We start from the raw sequence: 19,463 nt of genomic DNA, 5'->3' as shown, positions 1-19,463 counted from the left end.
CATGTGTAACAAACATAAATAAAAAATATATATGTATCAAAAACACATTTATCCATAAAAGTAATATAAATATATGTATATTTATATTACTTTTATGGATAAATGTTTTTTGATACATATGTTTTTATTTATGTTTGTTACACATGAGATTTACACGTTTTTACTGATTTTATATTTATGTTTATTTATAGACCCCTGACGCAGGCCTTTACGGCCGAAACACGATTCGTGTCGGGTCGTTGTTTTATTGATTTGAAATAACGACCTTGTTTAAGGAGACACCACTTGTGAGAGGACTTTTTTGGATCCACTGTTTCCTTTGCTTCTTGATTTATCCTTGCCATTTTCGGGGCATGAAAGTATAATTTTATACTTTTATAAAAGTATAATGAAATCCTGCTGTTGTTCAGAACAGAGGTGCTGAGTGGTGCCACACAGCCATATTTAAAAATATTCCTTCGGCTGGTGGGATCCCCTGCCAGCCGAAGGAATATTTTTAAAGGCAGCGGCAGGAGGAAGCGGACCTTGGCTGGCAGGGGTTGGGGTCCCCCGCCAGCAAAGGTAGGTGACGGCGGCAGGGGCGCCTAGGCCCCCGTGGCCCCACGCAGATACGCCCCTGGTAGAAATACATAGGTTCTTTGTCCCTAGTGGGCACACAATCTAAAGTGTTTTTTTGTACCTGGGGCAATGGAGGGTTAAGTGACTTGCCCGGGGTCACAAGGAGAGCTGCAGTGGGAGTTTAACCCAGGATCTCAGCTCACTGCACTAACCACTAGGCTACTCTTCCACTCTAAAGTATGAAAGAAAAAAATAAAAAGGAGAGCCAGAACAATCATTTTAACAATGAAACCAGCTAAAAACGATACACTTTCCTTCATTGAGTGAATTCCTTCAAAAAGGCGGTAAATAATCCTAATAAATAAATAAATGGTCAATATGCAGGGGGAAACAGTGCTTCGGCTATTGGAGGTGTGTCTGTTGGATAATGTGGATGACATTGAATTGCAAGTAGTGGCTCATGAACATTTTCTTCACAAGGCTTGTTTGATTACTAAAAAATGTATTTCCCTTTGCTGGATATATAGCATCATTTGCTGTGAATGGACAAATTGTCTGTAGCTCACACTGGGGAGAAGGCAATGCATACGTTTTTTAGCATTTGGGATCCATTCCTGAAGTCTTTGACAATGTGTATGTGTAGAGTTGGGGATTTAGTAGGTTTTGGGTTGGAAGGATGTTTAATATTGAAGAAACAAACAAAAAAATTCAGTACAGTTAAAAAAAAACTTTTTAAAACATTTTTTTGTTAAAGCTTCTTTTAAACATTTTTTTTTATTGTTATCAGTTGTTAAAGTGAGCTGGAAAGAGACAGGATGACTAGAGTAAAATATATACCGTCACTTACCTTTTAATTTATATGATTTTATTATGTATGTTTATTGTAATCTGCCTAGTTAGTAGGCAGACTATAAACTTGTAAAATAAATACATTTTATTGTTTCTTGTGGTTTATTATGTTATCTGGGCTGTATGTTTTACAATTCAATAAATATATATTTTTTTCCATTTAAAAAGAGGAAGAGCCATTTAAATTGTTTACAGCAGATCCTGTTTACAAGGGCTTCCTCTCAGCTTAAGTGTTTACTTTGAGACACAGAAGAATCTCAGACTTTGTTCAGCAGAGCAAAACATGAAAAAAGACCCCCTAGAATGGCACCACAAACATAAAGCAAGCAGCTGTCAACATTGCATGTTAGTAAAGCCAATCTTATACGTTTGAGCCACAAAACTTTGCTTGTTTCAGGAATATGAATCCGAAAACATTCCCTACAAATAGGGGAATTAATAAAATGCATAATGCACTTCACCCATTCTACTACATCATTGTCCTACAGAGAAACAATGGCTCTGTGAGTTTTCTTTAATATAGGACAGAGCAGTTAGTTTCAGCAGTGTCCCTAAAGCTTATTTTAATCTAAGACCTAAACCCCTGTCACATTAGACACTAATAATCTGAATTATTAACAGGCATGAATATAATAAAAGCAACTCTCTTGCAGCTCATATGAATTTGACTCTGTAATTAAACAAGAATCTTGGCCCCTTAGGCTTGTTTTGAATCTTTCCCCTCCCAGCCTGAAGAGGTTGGGGGAACACTAGAGGGTTGGGGAGGAATGAGAGCCTAAAGAATCTCTAGTAGAGATGTATATGGGAAACAAGATGAGGAAGACTTGAAGTAAAGGTGCATTTGTGTGTGTTTTGGGCGGGGGGGGGGGGGGGGAGATAAGGAAGACTGGATTAGAGGATGTAGGGGCAGATGAGCTGGGGAGACAGTGAGTAATGACATAGGCTCCAACATTTCAAAATGATTGGAGTGCCAAACACAATTTAAATTACCCTTCCCTAGACACAAAGAAGTTTACACAATATAGGGGGTGCTCAGCATCCACTGCACCTACAGAGCTGGCTCCAGTGAGTAAGCAAATGCACACCAGAGGGAAACAGCAACACAATCAAGTAGATCCAAGAAAATAGCGAAGTGGGCCTTAGATGGAACACAATTTGGAGGAAGCAAATGTTATTAAGGGATCTGACATGGTCTGTGTTTCAATTTAACGCATCAGGGGTCAATAGTTGTCTTACTACTACTACTACTTAACATTTCTAAAGCGCTACTAGGGTTACGCAGCGCTGTACAATTTAACATAGAAGGACAGTCCCTGCTCAAAGAGCTTACAATCTAAAGGACACGTGAACAGTCAGTCTGATAGGGGCAGTCAAATTGGGGCAGTCTGGATTTCCTGAAAGAGTTAGGTGCTGAACTCAGCATTGAAGAGGTGGGCTTTAAGCAAAGACTTGAAGATGGGCAGGGAGGGGGCTTGGCGTAAGGGCTCGGGAAGGTTGTTCCAACTGAGTGGTTCCTGTGATAAATCCAAAATGAAGGTGTCACATACAAACAGCTGTTATGAAACTACAATTGCTTGAAGTGTCCTTTTCTCCAAGAGGCCCACATACATCCTCAAACAAACATTTTGGGGCTCATTTTCAAAGCACTTAGACTTACAATATGGAACTTTGTAAGTCTAAGTGCGTTGAAAATATGCCTCTTTACCTACCATCTAAGACAGCACCAGGGCACCCCCAACTCCAGCACCTCCAAATTGTGTTCCGCCTATTTGATCCATCTGAGGCCCACTTCACTGTCTTCTTGGATCTGCTTGTTTGGATTGCTGTTTCCTTCTGGATTGCTTTCCCTTACTCATAATAGTCAGCTCTATAGGTGCAGTGGATGCTAAGCATTGTGCAAACTTCTTAATTTGTGTCTAGGGGGGAGTAATTTATATTGTGTTTGGCACTCCGGTAATTTTGAAATTTTGGCACCTATGTCATTACTCATGATCCCCTAGGATAGGTTTGAGAACAACTGCAATAGGCTATATTTTGTTTGTTTGCACTCATTTATAAAGTGTATGTGTATGGGGAGGGGGGGAGATGTGGTGGAAGGGAGTAAGAACTTCCTATTAGTAAATTCTATGTAAAACCTCAACTAGGTCATCCTAGTTTCAGAGACTTCTAATGCAGGTGAACCTATTAGCCATATCCTGCACAGTTAAACTTCTCTTTCAGAGACAGCTGTGTTCTGCATTTTACAAAGGCGCACTAGCATTTTTAGCGTGCTCTAAACATTACAGATACCCATATATTCCTATGGAATACGTAATCAGAAATATCCTTGTCTCTGGTAACATACACTATATCCACTGCACAAACCAGGACTATAGCCACAAAAGCATATATCTACTGTGTATCTTTTTTTAGTACCCACAGATATAACCCACTATTTAATGCAGACAATCGAGCTGCTAATCAGTGGTATAGCACTTCTTTCATCGGGTCAGTGGCGTTCCTAGGCTGGCTGACACCCGGGGCGAATCGCCGATGCGCCCCTCCCCCGGGTGCAGCGCGGGCCCCCCCCCCCCCAGCAAAATTACACACACACCACGGGTGCAGCGCAACCCCCCCCCCCCCCCGGGTGCATTATTACCTGCTGGGGGGGTGCCGTGCACCTGTCGGCTCCAAGTCCGGTTGTTCCCTGCTGCTCCCTCTGCCCTGGAACAGGAAGTAACCTGTTCCGTGCAGAGGGAGCAGCAGGGAGGGAACAAGCGGATTCGGCCAACAGGCGCGTGGCACCCCCCAACAGCGTGCACCTGGGGCGGACCTCCCCCACCGCCCCCCTTGGTACGCCACTGCATCGGGTTACTCTTTCAATTTTATTGGGAGGGTGTTTTTTATGTACAGTGGGGGAAATAAGTATTTGATCCCTTGCTGATTTTGTAAGTTTGCCCACTGACAAAGACATGAGCAGCCCATAATTGAAGGGTAGGTTATTGGTAACAGTGAGAGATAGCACATCACAAATTAAATCCGGAAAATCACATTGTGGAAAGTATATGAATTTATTTGCATTCTGCAGAGGGAAATAAGTATTTGATCCCCCACCAACCAGTAAGAGATCTGGCCCCTACAGACCAGGTAGATGCTCCAAATCAACTCGTTACCTGCATGACAGACAGCTGTCGGCAATGGTCACCTGTATGAAAGACACCTGTCCACAGACTCAGTGAATCAGTCAGACTCTAACCTCTACAAAATGGCCAAGAGCAAGGAGCTGTCTAAGGATGTCAGGGACAAGATCATACACCTGCACAAGGCTGGAATGGGCTACAAAACCATCAGTAAGACGCTGGGCGAGAAGGAGACAACTGTTGGTGCCATAGTAAGAAAATGGAAGAAGTACAAAATGACTGTCAATCGACAAAGATCTGGGGCTCCACGCAAAATCTCACCTCGTGGGGTATCCTTGATCATGAGGAAGGTTAGAAATCAGCCTACAACTACAAGGGGTGAACTTGTCAATGATCTCAAGGCAGCTGGGACCACTGTCACCACGAAAACCATTGGTAACACATTACGACATAACGGATTGCAATCCTGCAGTGCCCGCAAGGTCCCCCTGCTCCGGAAGGCACATGTGACGGCCCGTCTGAAGTTTGCCAGTGAACACCTGGATGATGCCGAGAGTGATTGGGAGAAGGTGCTGTGGTCAGATGAGACAAAAATTGAGCTCTTTGGCATGAACTCAACTCGCCGTGTTTGGAGGAAGAGAAATGCTGCCTATGACCCAAAGAACACCGTCCCCACTGTCAAGCATGGAGGTGGAAATGTTATGTTTTGGGGGTGTTTCTCTGCTAAGGGCACAGGACTACTTCACCGCATCAATGGGAGAATGGATGGGGCCATGTACCGTACAATTCTGAGTGACAACCTCCTTCCCTCCGCCAGGGCCTTAAAAATGGGTCGTGGCTGGGTCTTCCAGCACGACAATGACCCAAAACATACAGCCAAGGCAACAAAGGAGTGGCTCAGGAAGAAGCACATTAGGGTCATGGAGTGGCCTAGCCAGTCACCAGACCTTAATCCCATTGAAAACTTATGGAGGGAGCTGAAGCTGCGAGTTGCCAAGCGACAGCCCAGAACTCTTAATGATTTAGAGATGATCTGCAAAGAGGAGTGGACCAAAATTCCTCCTGACATGTGTGCAAACCTCATCATCAACTACAGAAGACGTCTGACCGCTGTGCTTGCCAACAAGGGTTTTGCCACCAAGTATTAGGTCTTGTTTGCCAGAGGGATCAAATACTTATTTCCCTCTGCAGAATGCAAATAAATTCATATACTTTCCACAATGTGATTTTCCGGATTTAATTTGTGATGTGCTATCTCTCACTGTTACCAATAACCTACCCTTCAATTATGGGCTGCTCATGTCTTTGTCAGTGGGCAAACTTACAAAATCAGCAAGGGATCAAATACTTATTTCCCCCACTGTACACCATAAATATCGTGAAACACAGTGTACTTAGCTTCGTCTCACCGAGAATAAATCCAAACTCAGGATTTCCAACAAGCGCCTTCCCCTGAAACCACCAGACTCCGTGGGTTTCAAACACTTTCATCAGGTACAAGGGTTAAGGCCATGATCTTTCTGTATATAAATCCTTTGGAAGCGCTCGTACTCTTGTCCCTGATGAACGTGTTTGAAACCCGCGGAGTCGGGCGGTTTCTTTTTGAGTACCCTCAGATATAACCCACTATTTAATGTAGACAATCGAGCTGCTAATCAGTGGTATAGCACTTCTTTGATCGGGTTACTCTTTCAATTAACAGCTTTAATGATGAGCTGCAAAGTAGTGTGAAGTAAGTTCCTCAAATCACTGAGGTTACTTCACACAACTCTGCAGCTCATCATTAAAGCTGTTAAGTTAAAGTGGTAATGAAGCCATTAGCAGCTTGCAAGACAAACCAGCCCTTTGGCCGCTTTTTTTGTGATGTCCTTGAAAATAAGCCATAAATATCCTGTTTTCAAAGTCTTCTTCCCATGTCTAAAAACAGTAATGGGGGATCTAATAATAAAAACTTTAAAAGTTCCTAATGCGCCTTTAAGAAAATACAATTCCAACCTGAATTAGAACAATGCAAATCCCAGAGCACCAAAATCTTTATTTTAGTCCAAGAATCTAATTCCTCAGGGGTTCTTTATCTTATTTTAGTTTCTCCTATTTATCTGCATTGTTGTTTGGAAACGCTGAGACAGGATGTCACCTAATATTGAACATCAAATATCATAGCAAAATCTTCAGAGAAACATATAACTTTCATTTTTCATTAGACAATTAGACTTTTGTTTCTTAAACATTTTCTTTTTAAATATATAAAAACTGCAGTTTCCCTGTCTGTCCATTTGAAAAAGAGAAATAAAAGTTAATAAGTAGTTTGTAGAAGAACACAGGTGATACTGCTTACTTGGATTGAGTAAAGTCTGCGTTTAGCTCTGGAATAGAACTTTTTTTTTTTTATACATTGAAAATGTCATATTGAGGCTTAAAGACACTGTGGTTTTGTTGTTGTTTTTCTGGACTTCTTTCGTGCACGCTTCAAGATAAATTCTGATCTCAGAAAACACTTAAATATTTTTAATGGACCCCACCCTTGCGAATTTTATTTTAATTTCTGAATTTTCCCGCCTCAGTCTCATGTGGCACCTGCCCTGCCCCCCTCCCCATGCCTCTGTGGCACACACAACAGAATCTGCCGCGGCTCTTCTTCCAGGCCGGGTCTCCTCTGATTTTTTATTGATGACAAAGCAATAAATACAAATTCGCCTTAGCACATTAATTACTGAACCATCTGGTATTCCTTAGAACAATAATACAACAGATATACAGCAGTGATTTATAGTCATCAAACGTTTAACAATTTTACCCCTCCGTCTTCGGCTGTGCATAATACTTATGTTTCAACATGTTTAAGGTTTTCCATCAGGGTGTCAACCATTGTACTACATGACTAGTAACTACACACCAGAAACCTGAACATAGTAAATCCTCAAAGGTATAACATTCAAATATTCCCCTTAACATATCTCCCCCTCCACCCCTTCCCCCTCCCCCACCCCTTGAATGTTCCAGTAGGACCTATCCTCTCCCCCCCCACCCTCTCCCATACCCCTTCCTTACCCACTCTCCCCCCCCCCCCCCCCCCCCCCCCCCACTGAAGACCTGGAGGAACTATTCAATAACAGCCTGTGGAGTTCACCCTGCATTTAGAAGTAAACTACGACCTCTGTGACTTAGGCTTCGCAGGTAAGGGCCCCAAATAGCCAGAAATGTGACTTTCTTTTTCTTTGAGAACCTGGATTCTCCAGCCTCCCAAGATACCAGCTGATGTAACTGGTTTCTCCAATGCCAGTATGCTGGAGGATCCTTTACCGTCCAGTACTGTAAGATGCATTTCCTAGCCAATAAACTCATCTTACGGAGCAGTAATGTTTCAAATCGATTCTGACCTCTAAATGACCCCGGGCTATCTACTACTACTTAACATTTCTAAAGCACTACTAGGGTTACGCAGCGCTGTACAATTTAACATAGAAGGACAGTCCCTGCTCAAAGAGCTTACAATCTAAAGGACACGTGAGCAGTCAGTCTGATAGGGGCAGTCAAGTTGGGGCAGTCTGGATTTCCTGAAAGAGTTAGGTGCCGAACGCAGCATTGAAGAGGTGGGCTTTAAGCAGGGACTTGAAGATGGGCAGGGAGGGGGCTTGGCGTAAGGGATCGGGAAGGTTGTTCCAAGCATAGGGTGAGGTGAGGCAGAATGAGCGGAGCCTGGAGTTGGCGGTGGTGGAGAAGGGTAATGAGAGGAGGGATTTGTCCTGTGAACGGAGGTTTCGGGCGGGAACCTAAGGGGAGATGAGGGTAGAAAGGTAGTGAGGGGCAGCAGACTGAGTGCATTTGTAGGTAAGAAGGAGAAGCTTGAACTGAATGCGGTATCTGATTGGAAGCCAGTGAAGTGACCTGAGGAGAGGGGTGATATGAGTATATCGGTTCTGGCGGAATATAAGACGTGCAGCAGAGTTCTGAACAGATTGAAGGGGGGATAGGTGGCTGAGTGGGAGGCCGGTGAGGAGTAAGTTGCAGTAGTCAAGGCGAGAGGTAATGAGAGCGTGGACGAGAGTTTGGGTGGTGTGTTCAGAGAGGAAAGGGCGAATTTTGCTGATGTTAAAGAGGAAGAAGCGACAGGTCTTGGCTATCTGCTGGATATGCGCAGAGAAGGAGAGGGAGGAATCAAAGATGACTCCGAGGTTGCGGGCAGACGAGACGGGGAGGATGAGGGTGTTATCAACTGAGATAGAAAGTGGAGGAAGAGGAGAAGCGGGTTTTGGTGGAAAGACGATGAGCTCGGTCTTGGACATGTTCAGTTTCAGGTGGCAGTTGGACATCCAGGCAGCAATGTCGGATAAGCAGGCCGATACTTTTGCCTGGGTCTCCGCGGTGATGTCTGGTGTGGAGAGATACAGCTGGGTGTCATCAGCATAGAGATGATACAGGAAACCATGAGATGAGATCAGGGAGCCCAGGGAAGAGGTGTAGATTGAGAAGAGAAGGGATCCAAGGACAGATCCCTGGGGAACACCAACAGATAGCGGGATGGGGGTGGAGGAGGATCCATGAGAGTGGACTCTGAAGGTGCGGTGGGAGAGATAGGAGGAGAACCAGGAGAGGACAGAGCCCTGGAACCCAAATGAGGATAGTGTGGCAAGAAGTAGATCATGATTGACAGTGTCAAAAGCGGTGGATAGATCGAGGAGGATGAGGATGGAGTAGTGGCCTCTGGATTTGGCAAGGAACAGGTCATTACAGACTTTAGAGAGTGCTGTTTCTGTCGAGTGTCAAGGGCGAAAACCGGATTGAAGTGGATCGAGGATAGCATGAGAGGAGAGAAAATCAAGGCAGCAGCTGTGAACGGTGCGCTCAAGTATTTTGGAGAGGAAGGGCAGGAGGGAGATGGGGCGGTAGTTGGAGGGACAGGTAGGGTCAAGTGATGGTTTTTTGAGGAGAGGTGTGACTACGGCATGCTTGAAGGTGTCAGGGACAGTTGCAGTGGAGAGAGAGAGGTTGAGGATATGACAGATGGCGGGGGTGACAGTAGGGGAGATGATGTTAAGTAGGTTGGTGGGGATGGGATCAGAAGAGCAGGTGGTGGATTTCGAGCAGAAAGAAGGCGAGCGGTTTCCTCCTCGGTGATGTCGGGAAAGGAGGAGAAGGAGAAGGAGGCCTGGGTTGATTGGTTGAGGGAGAGGGTTGAAGGGTGAAGAGGAGGAGATGGCTTGGTAGTGAACTCAAGGTTGATCTTTTGCACCTTGTTGTGGAAGTAATCGGCCAGTGATTGAAGAGAGAGCGAGGGGGGGTGGGAGCGGAGGGCACTTTGAGGAGGGAGTTAAGGGTGGCGAAGAGACGGCGGGGGTTGGAGCTGAGAGAATTGGTCAATTGGGTGTAATAATCCTGTTTGGCAAGGAATAGGGAAGAGTGGAAAGAGGATAGCATGAATTTGTAGTGAAGGAAATCTGAATGGGTGCGGGATTTCCTCCAGAGGCGTTCAGCAGATCGGGCACAGAAGCGAAGGTAACGGATGCAAGGGGTCAGCCATGGCTGGGGAATAGTACGCATAGAGGTGTATTTTCAAACCACTTAGCCTTCCAAAGTTCCATAGGTTACTATGGAACTTTGGAAGGCTAAGTGCTTTGAAAATACGCCTCTTAGTGGGACGGGAGGTGGATGGTGCAAGGGTGTCCAGAGCAGAGGAGAGAGTGGCATTGTAAGCGGAGACAGCCTTGTCGACAGACTCGGAGGACATGATGGAGGGGAGGAGATTAGAAATACTAGAGGATAGGGTGGGACGGTCAATAGCCTGGAGATTCCTGGAGGTAGTGGTTAGAGTTGGACGGGGCTGAGGAGGGGGGGGTGAAGAAGTGTGAAGGTGATCAGGTGATGATCGGAGAGAGGAAGAGCTGAAGCATGGAAATTGGAGGGAGAGCTAGAAGAAGAGAGGATGAGGTCAAGACAATGGCCATCTCGGTGAGTAGGGGTGGTGGAGCATAGCTGGAGGTTGAAGGAGGATGTTAGAGTGAGGAACTGCGAAGCGTGAGGGTCGGATTGGTCATCAACGTGTATGTTAAAGTCTCCGAGAATGAGGGACGGAGATGAGGGTTCGAGAAAAACAGAAAGCCAGGCATCAAAGTCGGTGAGGAAGGAAGAGAGGGATTTATTAGGGGGGCGGTAAATGACTGCCACTCTGAGTGGCAATGGGTAGAATAGCCAGATGGAGTGTGCTTCAAAGGATGAGAAGCAGTGAGACTGCGGTAGGAGGAGGGGTTGGAAACTACAGGAGGGCGAGAGTAGAAGCCCGACGCCTCCACCGCGGCCAGCTGGGCGGGGAGTATGGGAGAAGAGATAACCTCCATGGCAGAGGGCCACTACTGAGGCAGAGTCATCAGGGGAGAGCCAGGTTTCAGTTAGGGCGAGCAGTTGAAGGGAACGAGAGATGAAGAGATCGTGGGTGAAGGGCAGTTTGTTGCAGATCGAGTGGGCATTCCATAGGGTACATGAGAAGGGGAGGGAGGAGGGGGGAAGGAGGGGAATAGAGAAGAGATTGGAGACATCACGGAATCGTTTGCATGGATAGGAGGACAGGTGAGGGGGGCCTGGATTAGGATTAATGTCTCCCGCGGATAGCAAGAGGAGGAGCAAGAGAGTGCGGAGGAGGGTGGGGGAGGTCGGGCGACGAAGACGGGATCACTTAGGAGGAATGGTGATGGGTTAATGGCAGGAAGGAAGTGTTGAAGGTTAAGAGATAGGAAGGAGGAGGGGGACAAGAGAGATGGTGAGGTGGTGAGGGATGGGGGTGAAAAGGGTATTGCCGTAGCGAGCAGGACGGAAGGAGACATGGGTGGGCAATGATTTCCAGCGGTAGACAGCGGTAGGGGTAGGGGAAAAAGATTAGGAAGGGACAAGGCAAGGAAGAGAATGTGGACAGGGGCCATAAGTAGTGATTGAGGTGTAACAGGTGTATGTGTAGTGACTGGGGTGTGAGTCAGATGGAGCAGAAAAGCAGGATTGGAGGCTTGGAATTGGTGGAATTGATGGACTGGAGAGCAGGTAAGTCAATGGCTGATAAGCTGGCAGGCAGGCTGGAACAAGCTGGTGCAGATGGATAGGAACGAGCAGGGAGAATTGATGGAATTGATGGACTGGAGAGCAGGTAAGTCAATGGCTGATAAGTTAGCAGGCAAGTAAGTCAATGGCTGACAAGCTAGCAGGCAGGCTGGAACAAGCTGGTGCAGATGGATAGGAACGAGCAGGGAGAATTGATGGAATTGATGGACTGGAGAGCAGGTAAGTCAATGGCTGATAAGTTAGCAGGCAAGTAAGTCAATGGCTGACAAGCTAGCAGGCGGGTTGGAACAAGCTGGTGCAGATGGACAGGAACGAACAGGGAGAAGCTGGATCAGGCGGGCCGGAACAAGCTGGATCAGGCAGGCTGCAACAACTGGAGCGGAGGGATTGGAACAAGCCGGTGCAGATGGACAGGAACAAGTAAGGAGAAGCTGGATCCAATGGACTGCGGCAAGCTGGAGCAGGTAGCTGATCAGGCGAGCTGGAACAAGCTGGTGCAGATGGACAGGAACGAGCAGGGAGAAGCTGGATCTGACAGACTGCGGCAACCTGGAGTAGGTAGCTGAACAGGCGGGCTGGAGCAAGCTGGTGCAGATGGACTGGGACGAGCAGGGAGAAGCTGAGAGAGGCTGGATCCGACGGACTGCGGCAAGCTGGAGCAGGTAGTTGATCAGGCAGGCTGGACAAGTTGGAGCAGAGGACTGGAACAGGCAGGGATAAGCTGGATCCGACGGACTGGGACAAGCTGGAGCAGGTAGCTGGAACAAGCAGGGAGAGGCTGAATCAGGTGGACTGGAACAAGCTGGATCAGGAGAGGCTGGTTCAGGTGGGCTGGAACAAGTTGGATCAGGCGGGCTGGCACAGCTGAAGCAGGGAGAAGCTGGATCCGATGGACTGCGGCAAGCTGGAGCAGGTAGCTGGAACAAGCAGGGAGAGGCTGGAGCAGGTAGCTGGAACATGCAGGGAGAGGCCGGACGAGCTGGATCAGGTGGGCTGGAGCAAGCTGGGGCAGATGGCTAGAACAAGCAGGGAGAAGCTGGATCCAACGGACTGGGACAAGCTGGAGCAGGTATTTGGAACATGCAGGGAGAGGCTGGATCTAGCGGGCTGGATGGGCTGGCTGGAACAGCAGGGAGGAATTGGGTCAGGTGGCCAGGAACACTCCGAACAGATGTACCGGAACGGGCAGGTGGGTTGGAACAGGCCGATGGATCAGAGCAGGCAGGGAAAAGTTGGGTCTGCAGACTGGAACAAGCTGGGGCCGGTGGACAGATACCTCTACAGATACCTCTCTGGTTAGCCGGTGGTGGGAGGCAGGGCTGGTGGTTGGGAGGTGGGGATAGTGCTGGGCAGACTTATACGGTCTGTGCCCTGATATCCACAGGCTTCCAGCTCTCCCAAAAACGGGAGGACAAACAGAAAAAGCAACTGCTGCATCACCACCGCCGCTATCACTAGCCCGCGGGCTAAAATTAATTGTTCAACTGTCCCCAGAATCCGAAGCCCCAGCCGCTCCTCCCAGAAGCCCCGGATCTGCGTCCAGAGGCGTAGCCAGGTTTTGATCTCAGGGGGAGCAGACTTTTATAAAATAGGCGCCGGTTGGTGTCAGCTAGACAGAAGTGTTTGTGTTGTTGCTCAAGGGCTGTGGCGGGCAATGATTAATACAGGCTGTCTCTGTTGTGTCCTGCCTACAAGGAAACAGTAAGTTATATCAGGAGGCAGGATGCAGAAGAGGTCCCTGGACTGGCCAGAGCAGGCAACCTGTCTTGACTTCAAATAAAAATATTCAAATCGAGACCATCACCTCAGGAATAGCACACCCAGTCCTTCCACTGCTAGACACCTTGTTTAAATCAAGATGGTCTTTTGTTTGTGTGGTGACTCTATAGGATGTGAAGAACACTGGTCTGGAGCATTTTTATTTTGGGTGACAAGGGCCAACAAAGATGGCCCTTGCCCCAGAGCCTACTTTCAAATAGGGCTAGACACTTTGTGAAATAACACAAACCCCTGCAAAAAGACACCCAAAACCTATACTGAAAACTTACCACACCATAACAGCCCTAACCCACCTATCAAAAGGCAGTGCTATAAATATTACAGTGGGACCTAGAGAAGTGTTTCCATAGGTGGTCCTGGAGTACCCCCTTGCCATTCAGGTTTTCAGGCTATCCACAATGAATCTGCATGAAAAACATTTGCATGTAACGAAGGCAGTATATGCAAATCAATGTCATGCATATTTATTGTGGATATCCTGAAAACCTGATTGACAAGGGGGTACTCCAGGACTGCCTTAGAACACAAAACTTACCACACCATAACAGCCCTAACCCGCCTATCAGACGACAGTGCTATATATAGTACACTGGGCTCTGGAGCACCAATATACCTACTATTGGGAAACTGGAACAAGCTGCACCGTTGCACATTCCTACACAGATGGTGTAAGGATGGTGAAAGGATAGGACTCTACTCAGTTTTAAATTAGCAATGTAAGACAGCAGGGCCTTCTATGCATAAAGAAATCATCCCCTTCCTGCTAGTTTCAGCTATCAGGTAAAACCAACATTATAACTGATAGCATCATTCAACAAATTCTTTTGTGTGGGACTCTGGAGTGAAATCTGGATTCTCAACAGGATCAAATATAATCTCAGCAAAACTCTGCACCTTCTATTATGTATTACAAACTCCATACCCCCCCCCAAAAAAAAAAAAATAGAGTGAAGCGGAGATGACAACAAATCATACAAATGTATTCAAATTCTGATTTTGTAAATGATGCCTACACATCCATAGAGGCCTGCAGTCAGTCTGTCTACCTCTCTTTTACACATCCTACTTGCCCTCAGCCAACACGCCTATGGAACAATTAAACTATTTAAAGATCCTTCAAGAGGTAGTGTCTCATGATTTAGGCTCTAAAACCCTTTGTGATGTTTTGGTGCCACCTCAGTAAGGCCAACTCACAATCTCTCCACTCTAAAACATTATACACAAACTTGTGCAAAAACACACTTAGAACCTTGCCAAACTCCAAGGACAGGATGAGCTATAACCTTATGCGTGAAACGGCAGCACTGTAAATATTATACCGGGCACTAATACACCAATACACTACCTAGTAAAAAAAACAAAACAAAAAGGACTGCAAATCCTACATGCTAGCAGAATACTGCACCTTGATCACACATGAAAAAAACCCACAACACAACAGATATGACACAAGGAACTGGAATTGAAACTTAAATGCAAAATATCACAGATACACATTTCCAAAAGCTGACATATTCCAATTAATAAATTCTGAATAAAATACTTTTTCTACCTTTGTTGTCTGAGCATTTAGTTATTGTATTCGCTTTGGTCCCAGTGTCTTCTGTTTTATGCAGTGTCTTCTTTCCATTTGATATTTTTTCTCTCACCATGTCCACCATCCTCCTGTGTCCTTATGCGTCCTTTCTACCACCTGCAGCCCTGTCTCTATCCTTCCTCCAGTTTCAGCATCTGCCCTCAAAATGTTCCAATCCAGCCCTTAAATTCAGCAGTTTCCCATCTATGTCTTTGTCTTGCCTTGGCCTGCATTTCCCTCTCTTTTTTCCCTATCCCCTGCGCTTCCCTCAGTTTCCTTTTTTCCGCTTCGCGAAGAGGGGTTGTTTTTCTGCCGCTCCTTGCGTTGTTTGGCCCAGGAGATGTTTTAGCGTCGCGTTTACACGCTCTGGTTTTCTCTTGCCTTTTTTTCTTATCTTATTTTAATTTTCCTCTTAGTTTAAAAAAAAATAGAAATAGAAACACCCTTAGTTTCGTAGATTTTTCCTTCTTGTACTAAGTTTCATTTCTCCCTTCGGTGGCGGTCGCCTTTAGGCCGCCCGGTCGAGTTCCTTCCCCTTTTGTGCCTTCTCTTCGGCGCCATCGAGCCGTTTGATTTTTCGTCCGCTATTTTTCCTCCCATGTCATCGAGGACTCCCGGCGGCTTCAAACGCTGTTCCCGCTGCAACTGGACCATCTCGTCGACCGATCCTCACGCTTGGTGTCTCCAGTGCCTTGGTCCCGACCATTTACCTGCTTCGTGTAAGCTTTGTAAATTGATGAAAAAGCAGACCCAGGTGTCTCGAGAGGCTCAGCGTGAGAAGCTTTTTCCAGATCAGTCCGGACCTTCGACATCGGCATCGACATCGGTACCGAAGTCGACGGCATCGGCGTTGAGGGAAGCGGCATCGAGAGTCCAGGTAATGGCTGCCGAGACACCTGTTACTGCTGGGAGCAGCAAGGCATCAAGTGGGTCTCCACCCATCTCAAGGCCTAGTGCTATGCAGGCCCCCCGGGACCGCTCTGAGTCGGACCCGGCCCCGAAGAGGCGTGAGGGTTCCATGTCCTCTTCATCGGTACCGAGGAGTGTCGATGACAGGCGTCAAGCGAAGGCTAAGAAGCGTCGCCATCGATCTCCCTCCCGTCACGGTACCGAGAGCTCCGGGGAACCGAGGGAGTCGGCACCCGAGAGGTGTCGGCACCGGGAGGACCGCTCACCCTCCATTCAGGAGGTGCCGACGTGTCGGCCGTCTGGCAGCCAGGTACTGGCTTTCGAACCTCATCTGATTCTGGCACCAACTCCTGCACCGGCCCCCCCAGCTTGTTCCAATGGCAGCCCTCGGTGAGTGTCTCCGGGCCATGCTTCCAGGTCTTTTGGAAGGGATGATCCGTCCTTCTGCCTCGGTACCGCAGGTGCTTGCACCTGCGGTGCCTACTGCTGAGACAGTGCCTGGCCCATCTCCTGTGTGGAGGTCTCCGCCCTCGGTACCGCTTGCGGTGCCTGAGTCAGCTGCCACCCAGGTGGACTCTCCCTCGACATCGGTGGAGGCAGCTTCGCCGGAGTCCAGGCAGGGCTCCACTTCTCAACGCCCTTCACGAGGACATCGCTCCTCCAGGTCAAGGCAGGATCGGGTTCGGGCTGCTCTTCGTGAGCTATTGCCCGATACCGAACAGGAGCACTCATGGAGTGAAGAGGAAGACCCCAGATATTTTTCGGAGGAAGATTCTCAGAGGCTTCCATCTGATCCCACTCCACCTATTGAGGTTAGACAATCTCCACCTGAGTGTCTCTCCTTCTCATCTTTTGTGAGGGAAATGTCTAGGGACATCCCTTTTCCCATGGAGGCTGTGGATGAGCCCAGGGCCGAGATGTTCGAGGTCCTAGATTATCCTTCTCCACCAAAAGAGGTTGCAACGGCCCCCCTGCACAATACACTCAGGGAAGTGATGTTGCGGAATTGGTCTTGTCCTCTATCTAATTCAGTTGTCAACAAGAAGTCCGAGTCCCAGTACAGAGTCCATGGTGAGCCTGTGATGGTGAAGGCCCAACTTCCTCACGATTCCATGGTGGCGGACTCTGCCCTCAGAAGAATCAAGAGTACTAGGGACTATGCTTCGGCGTCCCCGGGCAGAGAGTCTAGAACCTTGGATTCTTTAGGGAGGCGTACGTATCAGGCCGGAATGCTCGCCGCCAAAATTCAAACATACCAACTGTACACCAGCATCCACTTACGGAACTCGATAAAGCATCTGTCCAGTTTGGTTGAAGCTCTTCCTCCTGAGCTTGCTGAACCTTTTCACCAGGTGGTCAGGCAGCAGAAGGCATGTCGCAAATTCCTGGCCAGGGGAGCTTTTGATTCTTTTGACGCTGCATCCCGGGAGGCTGCTCAAGGTATCATGATGCGCAGACTCTCCTGGCTGCGTGTCTCGGACCTGGATCAGAAGACCCCAGCACCGTATGGCGGATGTTCCTTGCCGGGGGGACAATCTTTTTGGAGAGAAGGTTGAGGACATGGTCGATTCCCTCAAAAAGCATCATGATGCTATGGATTCTCTCGCCCGCCGGACGCCTTCTGCTACTACCTCCTCCTCTAAGAGGTTTTTTGGAGGGAGGCGGAGTGCTCCCTATTCCTCTGGCAGGCGTAAGTACACTCCTACTTCTAGACAGCCTGTTCAGGCTCGGCCCCAGCAACCCCGCTCTCGTCAGCGGCGTGCACCTCAGGCCCCTGCGGCTCCCCAGCAAAAGCAGGGGACGAGTTTTTGACTGGCTCCGGAGAAGCATAGCCGACATCAAGGTATCGGTGCTGGGCGATCTTCCTGTCGGAGGGAGGCTTATATTTTTTCACCAAAGGTGGCCTCTGATAACCTCCGACAGGTGGGTTCTTCATATAGTCCGGTCCGGATACGCTCTCAATCTGGAATCAACACCTCCAAATTGTTCACCGGGAGTTCAATCCTTCAGTTCCCACCACAAGCAGGTACTTGCAGAGGAACTCTCCGCCCTTCTCAGCGCCAATGCGGTCGAGCCCGTTCCACCCAGGCAAGAAGGGTTGGGATTCTATTTCAGGTACTTCCTTGTGGAAAAGAAAACAGGGGGGATGCGTCCCATCCTAGACCTAAGGGGCCTGAATAAATTCCTGGTCCGAGAAAAGTTCAGGATGCTTTCCCTAGGCACCCTTCTCCCCATGATTCAGGAAAACGATTGGCTATGCTCTCTGGACTTGAAGGACGCCTACACTTACATCTCGGTGCTTCCAGCTCACAGGCAGTACCTCAGATTTCGCTTGGGAACTCAGCATTTTCAGTACTGCGTGCTGCCCTTTGGTCTTGCATCTGTGTCCAGGGTATTCACAAAATGCTTGGCAGTTGTCGCAGCATCGCTACGCAGACTGGGAGTGCATGTGTTCCCTTACCTCGACGATTGGCTGGTGAAGAACACCTCGGAGGCAGGTGCTCTGCAATCCATGCGGTTCACTATCCAACTGCTGGAACTTCTAGGGTTTGTCATCAATTATCCCAAGTCCCATCTGGTTCCTGTTCAGAAATTGGAGTTTATAGGAGCTCTGTTGAACACACAGACGTCTCGAGCCTATCTACCCCAGGCGAGGGCAGACAACCTTCTGTCTCTGGTGTCCTTCACTCGAGCGTCGCAACAGATCACAGCTCGGCAGATGTTGAGACTTCTCGGCCATATGGCCTCCACAGTTCAAGTGACTCCCATGGCACGACTACACATGAGATCAGCTCAGTGGACCCTAGCTTCCCAGTGGTGTCAGGCTACGGGGGATCTAGAGGATGTCATCCATCTTTCCACCAAATTTTGCAATTCCCTTCTCTGGTGAACCATTCGCTCCAATCTGGTCTTGGGACGCCCAATCCAAATTCCTCAGCCACAAAAGGTGCTGACAACGGATGCATCCCTTCTGGGGTGGGGGGCTCATGTCGATGGGCTTCACACTCAAGGAGTTTGACCCTTCCAGGAAACGCATCTTCAGATCAACCTCTTGGAATTACGAGCGATCTGGAATGCACTGAAGACTTTCAAAGATCGGCTGTCCAATCAAATTATCCTAATTCAGACAGACAATCAGGTTGTCATGTATTACACCAACAAGCAGGGGGGCACCGGATCTCGCCTTCTGTGTCAGGAAGCCGTCAGGATGTGGCTTTGGGCTCGCCAGCACAGCATGCTTCTCCAAGCCACATACCTGGCAGGCGTAAACAACAGTCTGGCCGACAGTTGAGCAGGATAGTGCAACCTCACGAGTGGGCTTTGAACATGGGTGTTGCCAGCAAGATCTTCCGAGCGTGGGGCACCCCCTCGGTGGATCTTTTTGCCACTCAGTACAATCACAAAGTCCCTCAATTCTGTTCCAGGCTTCAGGCCCATGACAGGCTGGCGTCGGATGCCTTTCTCCTTCATTGGGGGAGGGGTCTCATGTAAGTGTATCCTCCCATTCCTTTAGTAGGGAAAACTCTGCTGAAACTCAAACAATACTGCGGAACCATGATTCTGATAGCACCTTACTGGCCTCATCAGATATGGTTCTCTCTTCTTCTGGACTTGTCATCAGAAGA

The sequence above is a fragment of the Microcaecilia unicolor genome, unplaced genomic scaffold (genome assembly GCF_901765095.1).
Source record: "Microcaecilia unicolor unplaced genomic scaffold, aMicUni1.1, whole genome shotgun sequence".
NCBI lineage: Eukaryota > Metazoa > Chordata > Amphibia > Gymnophiona > Siphonopidae > Microcaecilia > Microcaecilia unicolor.
Note: the sequence above shows the minus strand (reverse complement) of the source record.